Source organism: Ovis aries, chromosome 11 (genome assembly GCF_016772045.2).
Source record: "Ovis aries strain OAR_USU_Benz2616 breed Rambouillet chromosome 11, ARS-UI_Ramb_v3.0, whole genome shotgun sequence".
NCBI classification, from domain to species: Eukaryota; Metazoa; Chordata; class Mammalia; order Artiodactyla; family Bovidae; genus Ovis; species Ovis aries.
This window is the reverse complement of record NC_056064.1, coordinates 10072934-10095088: the sequence shown is the minus strand read 5'-3', so window position 1 is coordinate 10095088 and position 22155 is coordinate 10072934. Positions and strand designations below refer to the sequence as shown.

The window sequence follows — 22155 nt, the reverse complement described above, 5'->3', positions numbered from 1 at the left end:
CCTTTTCCTCTAGCCTGAGCATGGACAAATCATAAATCGTGCCGTTATCCTTTAGGTACAGGCCAGATCAGCCGCGATGTCCAAAAGCGGCTTGTGGGGAGGACTGACGGAAGGAAGAAGGATGGAAGGGCGGGAGGGAGGGAGCAAGGGAAAGAAGAGGAAAGGAGGAGAGAAGAGAGGAAGGGGATGAGGACAGAAAGAGAAGTAAGAAAAATGTCAAAAGCAAAAGACTTGCTTTAAATCCTCTATAAGAAAAAAAAAACAAACAAGCCCTCTGTAAGAATGCTTCGGTGGCTCTGTTGCTTTCAAGCTAAAAGTTCAGACTTCATAGAAGGGCTTCTAGCGGCCTAATGACGTCCTTGTCCACCTCTCCCAGCTCATCCCTTACCATTGCCTCCATGCAGTCTGTGTCCAACCATAATGAGTTCTGTTCTTCCTTGCCTTTATTTCCCTCATAGCTCAGAACCTGCCTGCAATGCAGGAGACCCCGGTTCGATCCCCGATTGGGAAGATCCCCTGGAGAAGGGGAAGGCCACCCACTCCAGTATTTTGGTCTGGAGAATTCCATGGACTCTATAGTCCATGGGGTCGCAGAGTCGGCCACGACTGAGCGACTTTCGCTCTTACTTGCCTTTATAGTTGCTCTCCCCATGATCTGGAATCTTACCCTCTCCTTATCACCTAGCCCAGGTGTTATCTCTTCTGGAAAGATTTCTCTAACCACGTTGCCACTCTCATTTCCCTCATTTCTGAGTGAGGTAGTCTTTCTCTGTCTTTAATTGCATACAGTGCTATCAGAGCACTTCACAGTATATTTGAATTGAATCCCCTTCTCTACATCCTCCTACCCCCAACTCCACTGGACCCTGAGTTCTTTGAGGGATGGGAAGATATCTTTTGTCCCTAACATGGTGTCTACAGCATACAGAATACTCAAACAGTGTTTGTTGAAAGAATGAGCAAATGCAGAATTGTAACATTGTGTGACATTTGATGAAGACATTGCTTAGTTCCTCAAACACCATGAAGCTGCCCTCCGAATGACTTTGCTGAAGGTCAAACACATTGACACCAATTTCTGTGTTCCAGCAACTGCTACCGAACTCCCCTATTCTGATAAATTATACTTCCCCAGCTTCTTCATTTGATAGTATTAACCCTGTATCTTCGCTGCAAGACCAAATGCCAAGATATACTACACAAGGGGATAACAGCACTTTTAATGGAACTTGGGGGAAGGCTAGAACCTCTTTGAATGTATGCTAGTTGTACTCTTTTTTAAATTGAAACACAGTTGATTTACAATCACACGATTGCACTCATCTCACACACTAGTAAAGTAATGCTTAAAATTCTCCAGGCCAGGCTTCACCAATACGTGAACCGTGAACTTCCAGATGTTCAAGCTGGTTTTAGAAAAGGGAGAGGAACCAGAGATCAAATTGCCAACATCCGCTGGATCATTGAAAAAGCAAGAGAGTTCCAGAAAAACATCTATTTCTGCTTTCTTGACTATGCCAAAGCCTTTGACTGTGTGGATCACAACAAACTGGGAAATTCTTCAAGAGATGGGAATACCAGACTACCTTGCCTGTCTCCTGAGAAATCTGTATGCAGGTCAGGAAGCAATAGTTAGAACTGGGCATGGAACAACAGACTGGTTCCAAATAGGAAAAGGAGTACATCAAGGCTGTATATTATCACCCTGCTTATTTAACTTATATGCAGAGCACATTATGAGAAATGCTGGGCTGGAGGAAGCACAAGCTGGAATCAAGATTGCTGGGAGAAGTATCAATAACCTCAGATATGCAGATGACACCACCCTTATGGCAGAAAATGAAGAAGAACTAAAGAGGCTCTTGATGAAAGTGAAAGAAGAGAGTGAAAAAGTTGGCTTAAAGCTCAACATTCAGAAAACAAAGATCATGGCATCCGGTCCCATCACTTCATGGCAAATAGATAGGGGAACAGTGGAAACAGTGGCTGACTTTATTTTTTTGGGCTCCCAAATCACTGCAAATGGTGACTGTAGCCATGAAATTAAAAAGACACTTGCTCCTTGGAAGAAAAGCTATGCCCAACCTAGACAGCATATTAAAAAGCAGAGACATTACTTTGCCAACCAAGATCCATCTAGTCAGGCTATGGTTTTTCCAGTAGTCATGTATGGATGTGAGAGTTGGACTGTGAAGAAAGCTGAGTGCCGAAGAGTTGATGCTTTTGAACTGTGGTGTTGGAGAAGACTCTTGAGAGTCCCTTGGACTGCAAGGAGATCAACTAGTCCATCCTAAGGGAGATCAGTCCTGGGTGTTCATTGGAAGGACTGATGTTGAAGCTGAAACTCCAATACTTTGGCCACCTGATACGATGAGGTGACTCCTTGGAAAAGACCCTGATGCTGGGAAAGATTGAGGGCAGGAGGAGAAGGGGACAACAGAGGATGAGATGGTTGGATGGCATCACCGGCTCTATGGACATGAGTTTGGGTGGACTCCGGGAGTTGGTGATGGACAGGGAGGCCTGGCGTGCTGCGGTTCATGGGGTCGCAAAGAGTCGGACACGACTGAGCGACTGAACTGAACTGATTTACAATATTATATTAGTTTCAGGTGTACAAAACAGTGATTCGACATTTTTATAGATTACACTCCATTTAAAGTTATTACAAAATAAGGGCTCTATTTCCCTGTGTTGTATAATATATCCTTCTTGCTTAGTTATTTTATACATAGCAGTTTGTCAGCTGTACTCTTATTGCCCATTTGACCCTAAAATAAGTCTTCAAAATTGCAGTGACTTCAAACTTGAGGTCTCTGGGCATCTAGCTATTACTAGCAATTTCCAAACAGGTATGTCTTTGTATGTTTCTGTAGATTTTTCCGTAGACGCTGCTTGCTTTATGCAAAGTACTATGCTAGGGGTTTGGGGGACTATCACGCTACTAATTGTCAAAAACTTTGCCGGTCAGTGGTCTGATCTGTGCCATCTGATTCCACAGCCTCAGCACCTATCTAAATCTTAATCCATCTCTAGGCTCAACTCTGGACAGATAATTCTAACAGCGCATGGGGCTTGCCCATCTGAAAGTCATGTGGGCATCTTAAAGGCAGTATGTCGCTTTTCTTCCCAACCTGTTCTTCTTTTATCTACTGTACTTAATGGAACCCTCATTTCCTCAGCTGTCCTGGCCACTGACTCTTAACTTCTTAAGTCATCCTTACCGTCTTCCTTTCCCACATCATCTCCCAAGAGTCAATGATTAGGTCTTATTGGTAGCATCAGTCTCTCACTTCTTCCCTGAACCCATTCTGTTTCCTTTGTTTCAGCTATCAAGACCTTGTCACTTCTCACCTCCCCGTTGATTTACCGCCTGTTGATTTAGGTGTTGAAATACCTCCCTGTTGATTTCTTTGCCTCCAATCCCTCCCCACAATAACTCTTCCTTCAGACGGCTGAAGCTTTTAGGTTTTAAAGCCCAAACCTAAAGTCCCTCAACAAATTCCTTCTATCTGTAAAAATAAAGTCCAATGCCCCCAGCAGGATCTATGTATGAAGCTCTGGTGACTTATCTCTTACCCTCACCTACCTTTTTAATCTCTTCTGACACTCTCCCTACATACTTCAAGATCTTTCCATATCAAACTATTTACCATTTCCTCACACACCATGCTGGCTCCTTCCTTAACAGCTTTTCCAGATAATCTGCAATTTCAGCCTAGAAAGCTCCTGTTATCTTCAATGTTGCCTCCTTTGTAAAGACTTCACCTCCAAGCACTCAGTACATGCTTCTGTTATGGCACCTTTCATGTTAGAATTCTTTTTTCATATGCCTCTTCCCTGAGTTCCTAGAAGGTAGGGACCATGTCTCACTCTGTTTGGTATCCTGGTCTTTGACACTGTACTTGGTGCATAACGAGCCTTCCATAAATCTTCAATGAGAGTCTGACCAAATAACTGAATGAATAAATAAGTGACTGTGACAGATTCAGAATAAGAACGATAAGAAAGGTGCAAATAAACTATTGCTGTTTAGTGTTCAAAGGACTGAGTCACATTCATTCGGGAGACCAAGAAAGACTTTCATTGATTACAGTCTTTCAGTGTAACCCTGTTTATTTGTTTCTATCTGAAACCAAGATTTACTTACATCTGGCCACGGCCCCCTCTAACTCCAACATCTGACCCCAAATGAAATTAGTTTTACTGTGATCTGTCTCTGGTATAGAAGGAGGTCTTTAGTTCATTTTATGTAGCACATGGTAATCTGGTTTCTTATAATAATTTCAGTTCAGTTCAGTTCAGTCGCTCAATTGTGTCCAACTCTGCGACCCCATGAATCGCAGCACGCCAGGCCTCCCTGTCCATCACCAACTCCCGGAGTTCACCCAGATTCACGCCCATCAAGTCAGTGATGCCATCCAGCCATCTCATCCTCTGTCGTCCCTTTCTCCTCCTGCCCTCAATCCCTCCCAACATCAAAGTCTTTTCCAATGAGTCAACTCTTCACACGAGGTGGCCAAAGTACTGGAGTTTCAGCTTTAGCATCATTCCTTCCAAAGAAATCCCAGCTGATCTCCTTCAGAATGGACTGGTTGGATCTCCTTGCAGTCCAAGGGACTCTCAAGAGTCTTCTCCAACACCACAGTTCGAAAGGAGATTCCTTCTTTCTTCCAAAAAAAAAAAGACTGAAGTGGTAGCCTTGATTATGTGTCCTTACTGTAACTTGTTATATAGAAAGTAAATATTTGTTGAATGAAGAGGTGAAGGATTGCTCAGGTCTGCTGCTACTCTTGAGTTACTTGGCAAGTACTGTGACCTCTTGAGAAGTAGCTGGGTACTTAGTAATCTTCCTGCCCTGCATGTCTGATGGCATTTCTGTCTGTTTTCAGCTCATTTGGGTTACATATTCTTTTACACAGATCTTTTGAACTTTGCACATTGACAAATGTGCTTCCCAGGTGGTGGAAATTGTAAAGAACAAGTCTGCTGATGCAGAAGACATGAGACTTGGGTTCGATCCCTGGGTCAGGAAGATCCCCTGGTGGAGGGTATGGCAACCCACTCTAGTATTTTCGCCTGGAGAATCCCGTGGACCGAGGAGCCTGGCTGGCTACAGTCCATGGGGTCGCAAAGAGTCGGACACGACTGAAGTGACTTAGCATGCACACACGCACACACACTGACAAACAACACTGAAGGCCTGTGTATCTTCAGGGTTCATGTCTCCTGTGGTGCCAGTCTGCCCCAGTGTGGTTAATGTTTAACCCCTAACTGCTGGCCGAATGTCCATAAATCAGAAAGAATAGCAAACACAGGCCAACTGAGCTTCGGTTTATTTAGCGGCAGGTGCTGTGTGGCTCTCACCTTGGCCCTCTCAAGCACCTTAGCCTCCTTTCCAGAAAGAAAGGAGGGATCGCAGAGCAGAAGAACCCAACGGGAGGGGCAGTTCCTGAGGGGCGAGACCAAGAAGCACAGTCCACTAACCTCCATGATTTGAGGGCCCGCCGTGCAAAGGAGCCCTGCACAGAACTGGCAATCCAGATCTCTGATTCCGAGGCTTGTGCTTGACTGGCCAGGTGAAAATACAATGTCTGTGTTTTCTGTGAGCTGAAGTGTTCCCTCGGAGCAGAATTACTTTACTTACTGCCTTTTCCTTCTATCATGGACAGTTATTGGTTGCTGCCTCTCCTCTCTTCCTAAGAGACCTGCCCCCCAATTTTTCTTTTTCTTCTTCAGTTTTCTTTTTATCTTTACACCCACAGCTGTAGGAAGGGAGGGCACAGCCTAAAGCTCTCCCTAGGGCTGTCCCCTCCCACACTGCCTCCAGGAAGGTCCTGGGCCCATCCCATCTGTAGGTGGGCCCTCCCACCCCTCCAGGGGCCCAAGGCAAGGCCTCAGGAGCCCCCAAAGCCACCCTCACTATGGCTGTGGGGGTTGCTCTGCTCCCAGCTACCTGGACACCCACCATGCCCCACACCCCACAGTTCTTCACCCTGGGTGCCCAGCTGCACTGAGGATCCCTGACTTTCAGTGAGTTTAAGCCCATCAGTACATAAGTGCATCCCTAACACTGAGCCCCAGTCATTGCTTTAGGAATGGCCTGCTCCCCAGTTGGCACTAGTGGTAAAGAACCCGCCTGCTAATGCAGGAGATGTAAGAGACCAGGGTTTGATCCCTGGGTCGCGAAGATCTCCTGGAGGAGGGCATGGCAACCCACTCCAGTATTCTTGCCTGGAGAATCCCATGGACAGAGGAGCCTGGTAGGCTACGGTCCACAGGGTCGTAAAGAGTCGGACACAACTGAACTGACTTAGCATGCATGCACATGACCTAGAATGGTCTCATCAGAGTGGACCTCCAGAGCGTGTAGGGAATCTTGGGACTTGGACTCTTAGCTCAAATGGTAAATAGTATGTCTTATTTTCTCTGCAGCCATTGTGGAAGCTGCCAGGAGAGGGGAAGGGTTGCATCGTGTGGCCACAAATGAATGGATCTCACCCAGGGAAAGCAGAACCAAGCAATGGAACCTGTTGTTTGAGTCCTGGACCAAATTGTGCCTGCCTCCCCAGTGAGCCAATAAATTTTCTTTATTGCTTAAGCTTTTCTGAGGTTGTTTTATTTCACTTGGAACATTAAATTTTCTGATACACACTAGCTAGATTATAAACTGTGTGATAACAGATGGTACATCTTGATCACCCCTAGCACATAGTAGGCATTCAATGAACAAGCTCTGAATTGATACATTTCAACTCCAAGGAATACCTGTAAACTCTCCTTTATTCATTTGACAGATAAGGAATTCGGTGATGTGGATCTAGACGCCAGGATCTCACCCCAACACAAAGCTTTTTTAACCACCAGGAGGTCTCCAGTCAATGTTGGGGTCTTTGAGGAGGCTCCCAAGTAGTAGTCATCCCCTTTTCTCTGCAGATTTTAAACTAAATCAGAGATAAGACAGCAGTAAGCTAGACAAGGACCAACAATGCCCTTTATCACTAATACAGCTGATATTCAGAAAAAAGTGTTAGCCGCTCAGTCCTGTCCTACTTTCTGTAACCCCATAGACTGTAGCCCACCAGGCTCCTCTGTCCATGAAATTCTCCAGGCAAGAATACTGGAAAGGGTTGTCATTTCCTTCTCCAAGGGATCTTCCTGAATCAGGGATTGAGTTCACATCTCCTGCATTGCAGGCAGATTCTTTACCATCTGAGCCCCACCAGGGAAGCCTTATATTGTCAGGCCAATGAGCATCAAAAAAGCAAGGGAGTTCCAGAAAAACATCTACTTCTGCTTTATTGACTATGCCAAAGCCTTTGACTGTGTGGAGCACCACAAACTGTGGAAAATTCTTCAAGAGATGGGAATACCAGACCACATTTCCTGCCTCCTCAGAAACCTGTATGCAGGAAGAAGCAACAGTTAGAACTGGACATGGAACAACAGACTAGTTCCAAATTGGGAAAGGAGTATGTCAAGGCTGTATATTGTCACCCTCCTTATTTAACTTCTATGCAGAGTACATCATGACAAATGCCAGGCTGGATGAAGCACAAGCTGGAATCAAGATTGCTGGGAGAAATATCAATAACCTCAGATATGCAGATGACACCACACTTATGGCAGAAAGCAAAGAAGAACTAAAGAGCCTCTTGATGAAAGTGAGAGGAGAGTGAAAAAGTTGGCTTAAAACTCAACATTCAGAAAACTAAGATCATGGCATATGGTCCCATCACTTCATGGCAAATAGATGGGGAAACAGTGGAAACAGTGATAGACTGTCTTTTTGGGCTCCAAAATCACTGCAGATGGTGATTGCAGCCATGAAATCAGAAGATGCATACTTTATGAAAGAAAATTTATGACCAACCTAGATAGTATATTCAAAAGCAGAGACATTACTTTGCCAACAAAGGTCCGTCTAGTCAAGGATATGGTTTTTTCCAGTAGTCATGTATGGATGTGAGAGTTGGACTGTGAAGAAAGCTGAGCACCAAAGAATTGATGCTTTTGAAGTGTGGTGTTGGAGAAGAGTCTTGAGAGTTCCTTGGACTGCAAGGAGATCCAACCAGTCCATCCTAGAGGAAATCAGTCCTGAATATTCATTGGAAGGACTTTTGCTGAACTGAAACTCCAATACTTTGGCAACCTGATGTGAAGAACTGACTCATTTGAAAAGACCCTGATGCTGGGAAAGATTGAAGGTGGGAGGAGAAGGGGATGACAGAGGATGAGATGGTTGGATAGCATCACCGCTCAATGGATATGAGTTTGAGTAAGCTCCGGGAGTTGGTGATGATCAGGGACTGCATGCTGCAGTCCACGGTGTTGCAAAGAGTCGGACACGACTGAGCGATTGAACTGAACTGAACTGAACTGAATGAGCATGAGCTACCCAGTACTCAAACTCAGAATCTGACAGATCTGGCCACTTGGCCATGGACAGGTGGGCCAGAACGGACCTCCCCTTCCCACCGTGCAGGAGCAGTGTGAACTCTCAAGAGGAGAGGAAGAGAGGCACAGCCTTTCCTGGGAAACGCAACAGTCCTATTAAACCACTCTTCCTTCCCAGGTAAGCAAGAGGGAGTGAGTGTTAATTAGGCTTCTTTCACCAGGAAGCAAGCAGCAAGAGTGGAAGGAAGATGTCCCCCTACCCCCAACACACATCAAGTGTGATTTGATCAGGTCAGTTGATTCCGCTCTGTTTTCAATCAAAATGGGCTCTTTTTCAAAGTGATGGAATTTGTTTACTGTTTAAAATATCCTCCTCCATGGAATTAACTCACACACCACCGTAACATCAGACCCCCAAAGGAGCTGGAGATCTTCATTAAAAATCATGCAAAGTTCAGAGGAAGAACCAAGAATTCATGATAAAAGGACATAGTTGAAGGCACTCAACGGCAATCCTCCTTGCTCCTGCACACCGGGCCCATCAAAAGCGTCGCAAGAGCACTGAAATCTCACACGCTTCCCACGCCGACTGTCAGTTTCTTTCTCACTGAGCTCAGACCCACACGGTGCCTATTAGTCACCGGAGAGCAGAGCCAAGGTTTAACTCCTTGGTGGTGTAAGGGGAAACAATGCTTCAAATTGGATTCCAGGAAATCTAGGGACGTTTTAGACAGGAAGTCTGGTACAGCGTTCCCAATTTGCCCAACGTCAAGGCTGGAGCTGCAAGCATTTTTCGAAACAATTAGTCAGTTTAGCAATGGGACTGCACATGGTTTTCATTTTATTCACCAGGGCACTCTTTCCAGATCCAGGTTTTTTTGGGGGTTTTTTGTGTTTGTTTTTTACAGTAAACATTTACCATTCACACTTCAAGACGCTTTCCCCAGAAAACCATTGTTTATAATTTTGAAGTTTCATAGACAAATTACCGCATCAACTGGACAGTAATAATTCCACACATTAGCCAATCATACATGTCAAATGCATCAGGTTTCACTAAAAACTGTGGGGTTGGCTCTTTAATGTGACTCTGAGCACAGTGAGGACCAAAATGCCCTGAACCCAGCATGGATGTCCTCTGGTCTGGCTGTTAAGACAAAGCTTTGATCTCATCTTGAGAGGCTCCCAGGCAGACTTTTTGCTGGAGGTCAGGAAATAGACTTCCCTGGTCAGTCCTGGGAGAGAACCCACACTGACAGTGGAAACCCAGATTGAAACAATATGTTCCCAACCTCTCTCAAATGCAAAGCTCTTTGCTCATCTATTGTCTGCACCTATTTTTACCATGAAAAGCTCTCCAATGTCATTTTAGCTATCAATAATTGGCAGTGAGTTTTTGCAATTAACAGCTGCCCAGAATCAATTTCAATGAGCTGCACAGAAAAATCATTGCCAAAAAAGCACATTTGGGGATTACTCAGCTGCTTACCTGTTCCTCAATCCTTTTCTTACCCAACACGTCATCTCTAGGAAGAACCTGAAACCTGAACCATGTGCCTAAAGGCCCAGTTCTGAGTATCTGGTAGATATTTGAGAAATTCTCTGATCAGTGTGTCCCTAGAGGAAAGGAATGGGCAGTTCCACAAGGAGCTGCTGTGTAATTCATAACAAAGAGCTGACTCATAACTCCTGTCTAATTTCAGACAAAAGACCCCAAGGAAAGATTTGGGTAAATAAGTTGGCCTCAAAGGAAAGCCACTGAAGTTTATTTGTTCCTTCAAAGGAAAGCAATAAAGGATTGCCAACTGTGATGGCCATATCTCAAGCTTTGCTGGTTTATCTCACTCATCGATAATACCAACGAGGGTCTTCTGGGAAGCTGAACTCCCCACCTAACACACCCAAGCCAACTGGAGACATAACTCAAAGCCTTGGTGAGTTTCTCAGCTTCGGAGGGAGCCAACCCTCTAAATGACACTTTCCAATGCTGAAGACCGCGGGGCTGCCAATCACTTGAGAACTAGGAGGGATATATTTTTAGAGACATCCCGTCATCTGGGCAGCCTCAAGCGGATTTTGTTTTTTTCTATCTCTCCTCAGTTCCTTATCTGGTGGGCTTGGGGCAAGAAACCCTCCAACGGCAGCAACCTGGGAGGAAGTGCTTGCTAAGGCAAGAGGTGGAGCAAGGTGGAGCCCAGAGGTGCACAAGCTCCCGGAACCCTCAGCCGCTCAGTCTAAGACTCTCCTGCCTGATTCCACCTAGATCTTCTTTAAATCAGCCTCAGCCCAGGAGTTATCCCGGGGCCTGGTGTTTACAGCCGAGCCCCATATAACAGAACCATGGAGATGCCACCCTGGTTTCTATACTGACCAGGTGGTCAAGGATCAGCCCCTGGGCCCAAGGACAGCCTGTGTTGTTTCCTTGCTGCAAAAGCCAGAATGCCTTCACCTCCAAGACGTCGACCCTATTGTGGGGAAAAAAAACAGCCGCCGTTGCTATTTACACCCTGAACTGCAAGCTGGGTAAAAATAGCTCTAGCAGCTTGGTCCAGCTTTAAACCCCGCTACAGAAAGACATTATTTTTGGAAGAGAAGATTTTCCTCCCCACCCACAGATCTGAAAACGGTCACTTCCCTGGAGGAGGAGAGGAGAGACAAGCCCACGCAAAGGTGAAATGTACCCCCTTTCTCCACCCCTCTCAGATTAGAAATTCTCTTCCTCCCCTAGCAGCCAGGTCAGGTCCCGGCACAGACCTGTGGGTGACCTAGTTCAAGGTACAGTGGGAATTAATTAACTTTGACTACAGTGAGAGGAGGCAGCTGTCTGAACCTGGGTGCTGACACCATCTTGCTGACTATTATGACTGGTAGGCTACTTGTTTGCCTTTCCAAAAAAAGGAAGAAAACAGAATTGACCAACAGAGTCTACAAGGCTTCCCCGGTAGCTCCGTGGGAAAGAATCTGCTTGTCAATGCAGGAGACACGGGTTTGATCCCTGATCCGGGAAGATCCCCCATGCCAAGGAGCAAAAAAGCATGCACCACAACTATTGAGCCTGTGCTCTAAAGCCCAGGAGCCACAACTACTGAGCCCACGCGCTGCAGCTTCTGAAGCCCGCGTGCCCTAAAGCCCATGCTCTGCAACGAGAAAAGGCACCGTAAGGAGAAACCTGCGCACTGCGACTAGAGAAAAACCAGTGCAGCAACAAAGACCCAGCGCAGCCAAAAAAAAAAGAGCACATAAGATCCCAGAACAACAGCTCAGATGATCTACTGCCTGAGAGCTTGGAAATTATCAGGCGTGGTCTGGTCCCACCTCTGTATCTGGGGCCCCTGACAGCTGGCGGCTGAAACTCTTCCCTCACGTATTTGCAAGTGCTTAGGGCCTGGTGTTTGGGATCCTGGAATTTCCTTCAGGTTCAGGAAGTAGTCTATATGACAATCAGTGGAAGGAAAGTCACTTCTCTCTTTTCTGTGAAAAGGTATTTGGTAGATGCTCGTAAGTGTGTAGATTATGACACCTTTGTAACTCTCAAGAGAAATATATGGATAGTTTCTAGGATACGTGAAAAACAGCAGAGAAAAACACCAGATCCATGATGTCATTCAATTGTCCTATCATTTGAAAGTACCCAGAGCTGAGCTCAATAGGTTCTTAATAATTATTTTTAGGAAGGAAGGGAAAGAAATCTCCCACATCCGATCTCCATCTGAACCTCCTTCTTCAGAGATCCAGGAATCAAAACAAATCTACTTTGAAACATGCCTAGGCATGCCTAACCACCTAAAAGAAGGGTGACAAGACTGTAACATGTCAGTCCCCCACTTCTCAGCAACACACATACAGACCTCTAGCACCTTGACTTCAGTGCCAGTCCTGGGGTAGCTACAGGCATAGGGGGATGGCGGGGTCAAGGTAGAAGAAGCCAAAAAATGGGGGTATGCTTTGGGCACAGAGGCTGGAAGCCTGGCTCCCCCTGGCCTCACACAGACCCCAGTTTCAGTGCGATTTTTGTCACCCACTGTGTGGCCCAGTCACTTACCTTTCTGAATCTCATTTCTCCCCTCCGAGAAGAGGGGTGATAACACCCCACCGTGGGGGTTAGTGCAGACTAAATGCGGCAGCATACGCAGGACACATGTGCCTTCAGCGCCCGGGTCAGAGGGAGGGATACGCCGAACGCAGCGTCCCTGGCATGCCATGGCTAGACTGGTTTTCCCTTTCTTTTGGCTGTGCCACGTGGCATGCAGGAGTTTTTGTTGTAGCCACGTGTTCTGGGAAACAAACTCACTCAGAAGGACAATTCAGACAGTGGAGTGCAGTTTATGACACCGCCGGGCCCAAGGCAGAGTCTCCTCTCAGCCAAGGACCCCGACCAGCATTTGTGAAAATCCTTTATACCCCATGTGTACGTGTCTGAGCCCACCACCCCAAATTCCTTGAGACTTACATAAACTAAGGAAAATACAATCCCAATAACCCCATCATTCACGTGCTATGTGCTCATGTGCTCAAACAGTCAAACAATTAGCCAATAATCAATAAACCCGAGGTTACACTCCGATAGATACAGAAAAATGTATGGCCTGTCTGGAGGAAGTGGTGATAGCGTATGTTTTCTCTTAGGCGATGAGCAACCTAGATACGATCTTCAAGGTTCCCCTGTCTTGAGAGGGTCTTATTCTTCTGTGGTTGTTTTCATAGGCGCTAAACACAGAGTTCAGAGTCCATTGGAAAGGTGGCCGAGCATGATCAGCATGAACAGGCCTAAGATGGAGTCCAGGCCCTATGAATTCCTTCTTCATTTTAGTTTCCTGACCAAGGATGGAACCCGTGTTCCCTGCTTATGGAAGCTTTGAATCTGGACTGCCGGGGAAGTGCCCATGGCCAGATTTTGGAAGGTATCCTGTTTCCAGCATCCAGAGGTTGACAAATTCTAGTAAACGTCAAAAATCTTAGCTCCCTGAAAAAGGCATTCCATTGACGGAAATTACCAAAAACTTTCTTCCGCATTATCAGGCCCTTTTGCACCATGCCCTTCATTCTCCCCTTGCACCTTTCTGTAACACCCACTTCCCCAAGCCTTATCAAGCAGCCAGAAATAGAATCTCCCTACTCTGACGTCTCTGCCAGTGGGAAGGGCTGGCCAGCCAGGCGGCTGGGTCAGCACCGGCTTGTCAGTTGAGGGAGACCACAGAAATATAGCCCCAGCACCTTTCCAAGTCGCACTGACTGATGACATAGCTATCTAAGCTATGTGTTCTCAGGGCTCCAAGACTCCCCAAGGACCTGGGAAAGACGGCTGGATATCCTTTTGATTGGGACCGCTTCGGGTTTCTATTTCCGAAGTTGAGAAAGCCAGATAGTGCTGACTGCGGCCTAGGAATGAAAAGAGCTCAGGCCTCTCTTTCTCTCTCTCGCTGACCTGTGTCCGAGGACTGTGGGCCAAGGTGGCCAGGCTCTTCCCCCTAGTCTAAGTCCGCTCCCTCCTTAGTCAGCTTTCCTTGCCTCCCTATTAATAGCCACTGCTTTGACTGGCTCCTCTCGCAGTCTAATTACAGTTTAATAAGACATCTCGAGTAAGGAAGTGGCAGACTTCCTGGACTGCTGAGGGCCGGGAGAGTTCAGGTTCCCTCCCCGAAGGTAGAGGCAAGGTCTCACCTTCTGCAGGAGGACAGAGGTCCAGGTGACCGAGTCATTGGTCCCAGAGACAAGACGCTGCTCTGGGGTTTCTGTCTTGCTGAACTGCCTCTGGTTTAGGGCAGGAGACAATCACCCAGGCTACCTTGCATTTTACTGAAGTCTTTATTCCCATGGATATTCCTGGGCAGGACTGAAAAACTGTGGTTCTTATTCAATGATGCAATAGCAGTAGCTACTCTAATCATGAGCAGCTGGAAAGCTAACTTTGGACCAGGTTAGCATTGTGGTTTGGTTTAGTTGCTCAGTCGTGTCTGACTCTTGCAACCCCATGGACTGAAGCCCACCGGGCTCCTCTGTCCATGGGATTTCCCAGGCAAGAATACTGAAGTGGGGTGCCATTTCCTTCTTCAGGGGACCTTTCTGACCCAGGGATCAAACCTGAGTCTCCCACATCCAAAGGTGGATTCTTTACCAACTGAGCCACGTGGGAAGCTAAGTTAGCATTAGTCCCTACCAAGTCATCTTTTCTCTGACACTACAGAAGCAAGGTAGCAAACTTAGGTTCGGGTTGTCTGTATGGGACAGTGTGCTGAGAACAAATTGAATCCCAGTAAAAGAAAAAAATTTTTTCATGCCCCACTCCTCCCCCTCCTCTGTCTCTCCCCAGTAAATGCAGACATGCTTAACAATCTTTAGTGTTAGATTCATGCTGATAAGTAATGTATTGGGGTTACCGTGTAATTTATTCCAGCATTCCTGTTCTTCCTGGGCCCTGGAGGGGAAGAACACACAAAATTTAGGAGCAAGGCAACCTGAGTTCATCTTCTGACTCAGTCCTTCAGCTGAGGGGCTATCTTTACTCTATTTTTCTGAACCTCTATCTTCTCATTTATATAAAAAAAATAATAATCTATCCTGAAATGGTTTTATACAAATGAAACTTTGGAAAATTTGCCCAGTACAGTGCCTGGAATATAGTAGGCAGTCAATAAACAGTCTTAATTTTCTTTTCTTCTTCTTCTATTTTTAATAGTTTCATTTCCATTCTATTTTTCAATTTTTTTTTTTTTTTTTGACCACATCAAGTCTCAGTTGCTGCAGCAGGATCTTCAGCTGGGGCATATGTGACCTAGTTCCCCAACCAGGGCTTGAATCTGGGCTCCCTGCATTGGGAGCGTGGAATCTTATCCAGTGGTTTTACTTTTCTTTCCAGAAAATAAAAAGGAAGGGAAATGTGAGGGCAAATCAGGGTCATCCAAGTCCCTCAAACCAGTGGGGAAAATGACCAGCATCAAGACCATCTCCGCTATGAAATCTCATAAGAACAAGTAAAACTTTTTCTCCCTTCTCTAGATTCATACCATTCAGAAGTCCCAAAGAGAGGCCCAATCTGGACTGATGCATCTTGCTGAGGCCATAGTGAGGAGTGTCCCAGCTCCATTCATCATCCCTCAGGACATTTATCAGAGGTCTCACAGTTGATAAGGGAAGGATGTCATCAGGAAGAATGGCTCGACTGTACCCTTAACTACATTTCAAGGCCCCCTTAGAAGAACCAGGTCAACCTGACCTCATGGGTGAACTCTGCTATCGGCAAGGCCAAAGGAGAAAGAAAACATCATGCCTGCCCTGGCTTTCAACCTGATGAGAAATAATCTGACCCTCAAACACCTGCTCATGAGATGGCAAATAATGCTCTCCTTACCCCAGGACCAGCTGACTTCCCTCGGCAACTACTTCAAGTTCTGGGAGGGTGACAGACTTTGCTCCTGCTGCAGCTTGCTTCCTTCCCGCTTGCCAACAGCCGGCGTATATCTGATGGGAGCCAGCCAGAGCTCCTGGCAGTGCAAAGTGGGGCAAGCCCCAGCATGACTTGCCCCCCAACCGGCGCTGAGTGGGGGTTGGTGTGTGGAGGAGAGATGGGAGCTGAGCTGACTTTCATTCTCATAAAAGAGCCCAGGATTCCCTGGACCTCAGTAGGCAGAGGGCAGGACTTCCCAGACACCTCTTGGGGAGAGGCCTTTATTTCTCCTTTGGACCTATGCTTGGTATGAACCCTACTATGCCTTTATCTCTACACAGGTGTTGAGGGGATGACCACATTGGCATCTATTTACACGCCACTGATACCATCCCGTTTGAGGATCAACCACCCAGACATCATTCGCACCTTTCGTCATGCAACAAATACTTTTGGACGTTGCCTTCCCGCCAGCCCTGTTCTGGGTTCTGAACAACACACATGGTAAATAAAACAATGATGGTCTCTGCCCTAGCGGGTGAACCAGACACAGGATGTGAAAATTAATAAGTACATCATTCAGATCGTAAGACAAGCCGGTAGGAGATGTGCTCAGGTGTAGTAATAGAGAAGGATGTGCCATGCTTAGTCACTCAGTCATGTCTGACTCTTTGAGACCCGTGGACTGTAGCCCGCCAGGCTCCTCTGTCTGTGGGGATTCTGCAGGCAAGAATACTGGAGAGTTGCCAAGCCCTCCTCCAGGGGATCTTCCCAGCCCAGGAATCGAACCCATATCTCTGGCGTCTCCTGCACTGTAGGCAGTTTCTTTACCCAATTATCCACCTGGGAAGCCCATTAGCACACTAAGACCCCCTAAACCTTGTTCCTGTTAGCTCAGAATGTGGAGAAGCAAACCTACAGATCTGTCTCCTGACTACTTTCATAAGGCGTGTAACCGGCCTGATATCAATTGTACACAGGCCTCCTGAATGCATGGCTTCTCCAGCCCGGCAGAGCCCCTTAAACTGCTGCTGTAAGGACATATGCAGTAAGCAAGGGCACCAGTATAAAGACAAACGCTAATTGAATAGTGTCAGAGCAACATGTCACATGCTCCCATCAAGTACAGGATATGAAGTGAAGGACAGAACCAGGAAAAAAATCACGTCCTAGAGCAGGGCTGGTGGGCACTGCGAGTGGGCTGGAGAATGGTGTGTGGCAATAATAGAGAGCGATAGTGGGGGGAGTTTCCTGGCAGCCCGGTGGTTAGGACTCCGAGCGTTCACTGCCAAGAGCCCAGGTTCAGTCTCTGATCCGGGAGCTAAGATCCTTGCAGGATCCATTAAAAACAACAAACAAGCCCCAAAAAACAAAAGAGGGAGAAGAGAGGAGAGCTGGTAGGGGTGAGGGGTGACTGATTTATGATCTTAGATGAGAAGGTCAGGGGAGGCCACTCTGGGGAAGTTAAGAACTTGATGGGATTTCACTGGAAATTGTCTATGAAAGTCACACCCCACACACACACCCCCGCCTCAGTGTTCAGCCAAGCTCCCTTCTCTCCGAGTGAAACACTCTAAGCAGAACAAAAGGGGACCTCAGCCAGGGATTCAGTGAAGATCATCCTGGGAAAAGGAAGGGGGCTCCCAAACTCCCCTTCCCAATCTCCTGCTGTGGGCATGCCTCCTCTTCCCTCTCCTGACTTCCATCCCCAGCATCCGTCTGTCCTCTGGCCAGGGCCCTGCTGATGCTCCTTGTCTCCTTACAAACTCTCCTTGTTCCTTCACCCAGCAGGGTCTCATCACGGGGAGGATGCTGAGGAGCCCATCACGGGCTCTCTGTCATTGAAAACTGTTTACAAGGTCCGCACAGGCCTGTCCCCGAAGCTCCAGAAGCCAAATAGCTCTGACCTGCAATAGATAAAAACTCATCATTCCCACTAGGCCAGCAGGCTTATTACAGAGTCTTCTTGCTCTAACTCTTTATCTCAGGGTTGTTTTCCTAAATTAGCATCAGCTAGGTTGACATCAATGCCATCTACCACCTGCATTAAGGAGTTGGCCCTCTAGAAGGCTGGGGAACCAGCCCAGACATCAGGGCCAGACAGACATGGGTCTGAACCACAGCTCCCCACTTTAACTGGCCCTGTGACCTTGGGCAATTATGCTCTCTGGGCTTCGGGTTCTTTATATGCAAGACCAGAAGGAGGGAAATGCTTACTCTGCAGAGTGGGTCTAAGAATGAGCCAAGAGGGAGGCAAGGTGGATGGAATGCAGCAGGTACACTGCAAATGGGAGCCTTTGTTATGATTTCAGCTATAAAATAACCTCAGGAAAGTCTGGCAGTGCCTCTTTGAGGAAGGTGACTGATTGCTCTCTTAAGAGAGGCGGCCAGGTCTCCATTTCACCAACCATTTGGCCACAGCAGCTCTTTAGTCTGAGTATTACTAAAAACCAGGTGAAAAGAGGACACTTCAGGACACGGTAAAAGGCATAGATCCCAGAATCTTGGATTGGAAGGAATTCTGAGAAAAATTCTAATCCAAGTTCTTGCTACCAGGCAGGACTGAATTTCAATTTCAGACAGATGGAAGTCTTTTCCAATACACAGTTGAGCAGGCATTACCCCGCTGCCCTAGCCGTACTGTTCTTGTGATCATACAGACTTTACTGTGCACTCCGCCCTTCAATCTTTAATTCAAAAAATATTTTTGGAGCAGATACTCTGGGCTGCGTCTTATTCAAGGCACATGGATATGGAGGCAAGAAGGCAAAGTCCTGCCCCTCATGGAGACCAGTTATATGTAGAGATTTTAAAAAGTGGGATAGAAGGACTTCCCTGGAGGCTCAGTGGTTTAGACTCTGTGCTCCACTGCAGGAGACACAGATGGGTTCAAACCCTGGTCAGGGAACTAAGATCCCACACGCGTGTCAAAAAATAAAATTAAATTTAAAAGGAGGGAGAGAGATAGAGAACAAAAGTGATATCAAGAAAATAAAACAAGGTAATGGGTTAGAATGATGGGGGTGGAGTGGGGTTGGAAGCGGGTAATGGGGTGGGGCCAGTGTAGTTGGGGGGCCAGAGACCTCCTCTCTGAAGAGAAGACATCTGAGCAGAGACCCAGTGGCTGAGGAGGAGGCATGTATGGGAGGATGGGTAAGAGCTTCATGCATTCAAGGCACGGAAAGATTGTCTGTGTGGCTGTGGTTGGTGAGACAGCAGGTGTGTGAGCGAGTAAGGCTTTGAAGGTTGAACTTTATTCTAACTTCAGGATTTTAAGCAGAGGACGTGCAACACCTGATTTACACTTTGAAAAGATCCCTGTGGCTCTTCTCGGAAATGTGCTGTAAGGTGCATGAGTGAAAGTAAGGCGGCCAGGTAACGAGCCCATTGCTGGAGTCCAGACAAGGGAAGATGGTGAAAACTGGCCAGATTTGAAATATCTTTTGAGGGCAGAGCTAATAGGACTTACCTATGGATTAGATATGGGGACTGGGTGCAGGGGGAGGGGAAAGGGGGCAGTAGTAAGACAGGAATCAACCATGACCCTTTGATTTTGAACCTGATAAACTGGGAGAATGGTAGCTGTTTAATGGGATGGGATTATTTGGGAGAAATTACTAATTCCATGTCTTTCTCCTCCTCCAGACTATATATTCCATGACGACAGGGCCCAAACTCTTGTTCACAGCTGTGTGCTCAGTGACTGGCACAGTGTCTGGTTTGCAGAATAACTGTCACTTCATGGCAAATAGATGGGGAAGAATGGAAACAGTGTCATATTTCATATTCCTGGGCTCCAAAATCAATGCAGATGGGGACTGCAGCTACAACATTAAAAGACGCTCACTCCTTGGAAGAAAAACTGTAACAAACCTAGACAGCGTATTAAAAAGCAAAGACATCACTTAGCTTGCAAACGTCCATCTACTCAAAGCTATGGTTTTTCCAGTAGTCATGTATAGATGTGAGAGTTGGACCATAAAGAAGGCTGAGCACTGGAGAATGGATACTTTCAAACTGTGATGCTGGAGAAGACTCTGAGAGTCCCTTGGACTGCAAGATCAAACTAGTCAATCCTAAAGGAAATCAACCCTGAATATTCATTGGAAGGACTGATGCTCCAATACTTGGGCCACCTGATGTGAAGAGCTGACTCAATGGAAAAGACCCTGGTACTGGGAAAGATTGAGGGCAGGAGGAGAAGGGAGTGACAGAGGATGAGATGGTTGGATGGCATCACGGACTCAATGGACACAAGTTTGAGCAAACGCAGGGAGATAGTGAAGGACAGGGACGCCTGGTGAGCTGCAGTTCATGGGGTTGCAAAGAGTTGGCCATGACTCAGTAACTGAACAACAGCAACAAAAAACCACCACATACCAATATTGAGTAGGTAGTCAATGCCCAGCGCTGTGCTCCATGCTCTATAGTCATTCTAATTTAATCTTTACAAGAGAAATGTGAGGAGATACTTGTTTGAATCCTCATTTTACAAACAAGGAGTTGGGTTTAGAGGGGTTACATGACAGCCTCAAGGTCTCATAGGTACTAAGTGGTAAAGCTTTATAATGGCAGGTCTGGTTGCAAACTCTAGGCTCACACAGTCAAAGAGTCTGCATGGGTAAATAGATGGGTAGGTTGGTGGGCGAACGGATCCAGGGATGTATGAATGGATGGATGGGTAGAAAGCAACACCATACGCTGAAACTCATTTGTACCAAAGTGTCCCTCTGAAAGTAAAAGAGATTTAAACTGAAGGATCTATTCCTAAGAGCAAAAATTTGAGGAACCAAGCATGAATTCCCGCTATAGTTATTCCCAGGAATTCAGAGGTAGAATTCATTTGCAGGGGATGGGCACAGAAAGTTCTAGAATGCTTTGTTAAGCTAAAAAAAAAAAAACCCTAGAAATTTGACGACATAATCTTTTTCAGGAGGTATTTCTTAGTACTTTTTTCAATGACCTGAGTTACTTTAATAGCATTAGAATCTCGTGAAATATTTTTGACACTTGAAAAATATCTTCTAAGAACAAAGGCAGAAAATCTTGTTTGCATCAGGCAGCCCAGATCCTGGAGCTACTCAGGAGTGTCACTTATTACTTACATGGCTCAACAAGTACATCAAATCTTAGCTGGGGCCCATTAGGATCAGCTTCACAGTGGTTTCTTCAGTAAGTGCTTTTTTGCTTTGCTTAGTCGCTCAGTCATGTCTGACTCTTTGCAACCCCATGGGACTGTGTCCATGGGGATTCTCCAGGCAAGAATACTGCAGTGGGTTGCCATGCCCTCCTCCAGGGGATCTTCCCAACCCAGGGATCAAAGTCTCCTGTTATTGCAGGCAGATTCTTTACCATCTGAGCTACAGGGAAGCCCAAGTGCTCTATTAGATTACAAGCTTTTACGGGAAAGTAGCCTGCACGTAGTCCAGGTTGACACAGTGACCCTGGTCAGGAACCTGGAATGTAGCATAGATATCTCCCCTTGTCACATTAAAATTACGTAAACAGAAAATCTGTTGCGCTCTCTCTTTTTTTTTTTGAATTCATTTTTGGCTGAGCTGATCTTCATTGCTTTGTGAGGGCTTTCTCCAGATACAGTGAGCGTGGCCTACTCTCTAGTGGTGGCGCACGGGCTTCTCATTGTGATGGCTTCTCTTGTTGTGGAGCACGGGCTCTAGGCTTGTAGGTCCTGTAGTTGTGGCCCATGGGCTTAGCTGCTCTGAAGCGCATGGAATCTTCACGAACCAGGGACTGAACCCCGACCCCTGCGTTAGCAGGTGAAGTCTTAACCACTGCACCTCCAGGGAGGTCCAGCACTTACTGTTCTTGATGCTTGGATCTCACTTGCCTTTTACGACAATCCTTTTCTGTAAGTACTGTTGTGTCCCCATGTTATGGATGAGGAGACCGAGGCCGATGGATGGTTTAAGTACCTTGATTGAGTCACACAGCTATGAAATGTATGGAATCAATGCCATCTGGAGCCACATGAAGTTAACCACTAAATTACCTCATGGTGAAGCAATCCTCAGTCCCAGAGATCCTGCCTTCTTAATCTCCTTGTTTCTTCCTCCTTATCCCTTTGGGCACCGCCCCAGGTTAACCATTTTATCTTTTCTCATCTTTGAAATTGTCCCATCCCAGATTTTTTTTCTGTTTCCATGTCTTCTTGCATAACTGACCATGCTGGAATCTGATACCTATCTTTTTTTCCCCCTTTGACTGCACCACTCACCTTTCCTACCATGTGAAAGCTCAGAGTCCTAACCACTAGACTGCCAGGGAACTCCCTTGACACCCACCTGACCATGTCACACTTCTGCTCAAAATCCTTTAGTGGTTTCTGGGTGCCTGTGAGTTGAAGGCCCTTATAA

At 46.4% G+C, this 22155-nt stretch overlaps 1 long non-coding RNA gene across 2 annotated transcripts; it reads left to right on the top strand.

The window, feature by feature from the left end:
* The first annotated feature begins 5096 nt into the window (after positions 1 to 5096).
* Positions 5097 to 21293, top strand: LOC114116927 (uncharacterized). 2 transcript variants are annotated; one of them, XR_009595311.1, is made up of 5 exons: positions 5097 to 5579; positions 6436 to 11067; positions 16123 to 16285; positions 19050 to 19156; positions 19427 to 21293. It is a non-coding gene; the product is annotated as an uncharacterized LOC114116927 (long non-coding RNA). The 2 variants fall into 2 exon arrangements; XR_003590765.3 differs by having other exon boundaries at positions 6436 to 21293.
* The last annotated feature ends 862 nt before the right edge of the window (positions 21294 to 22155 follow it).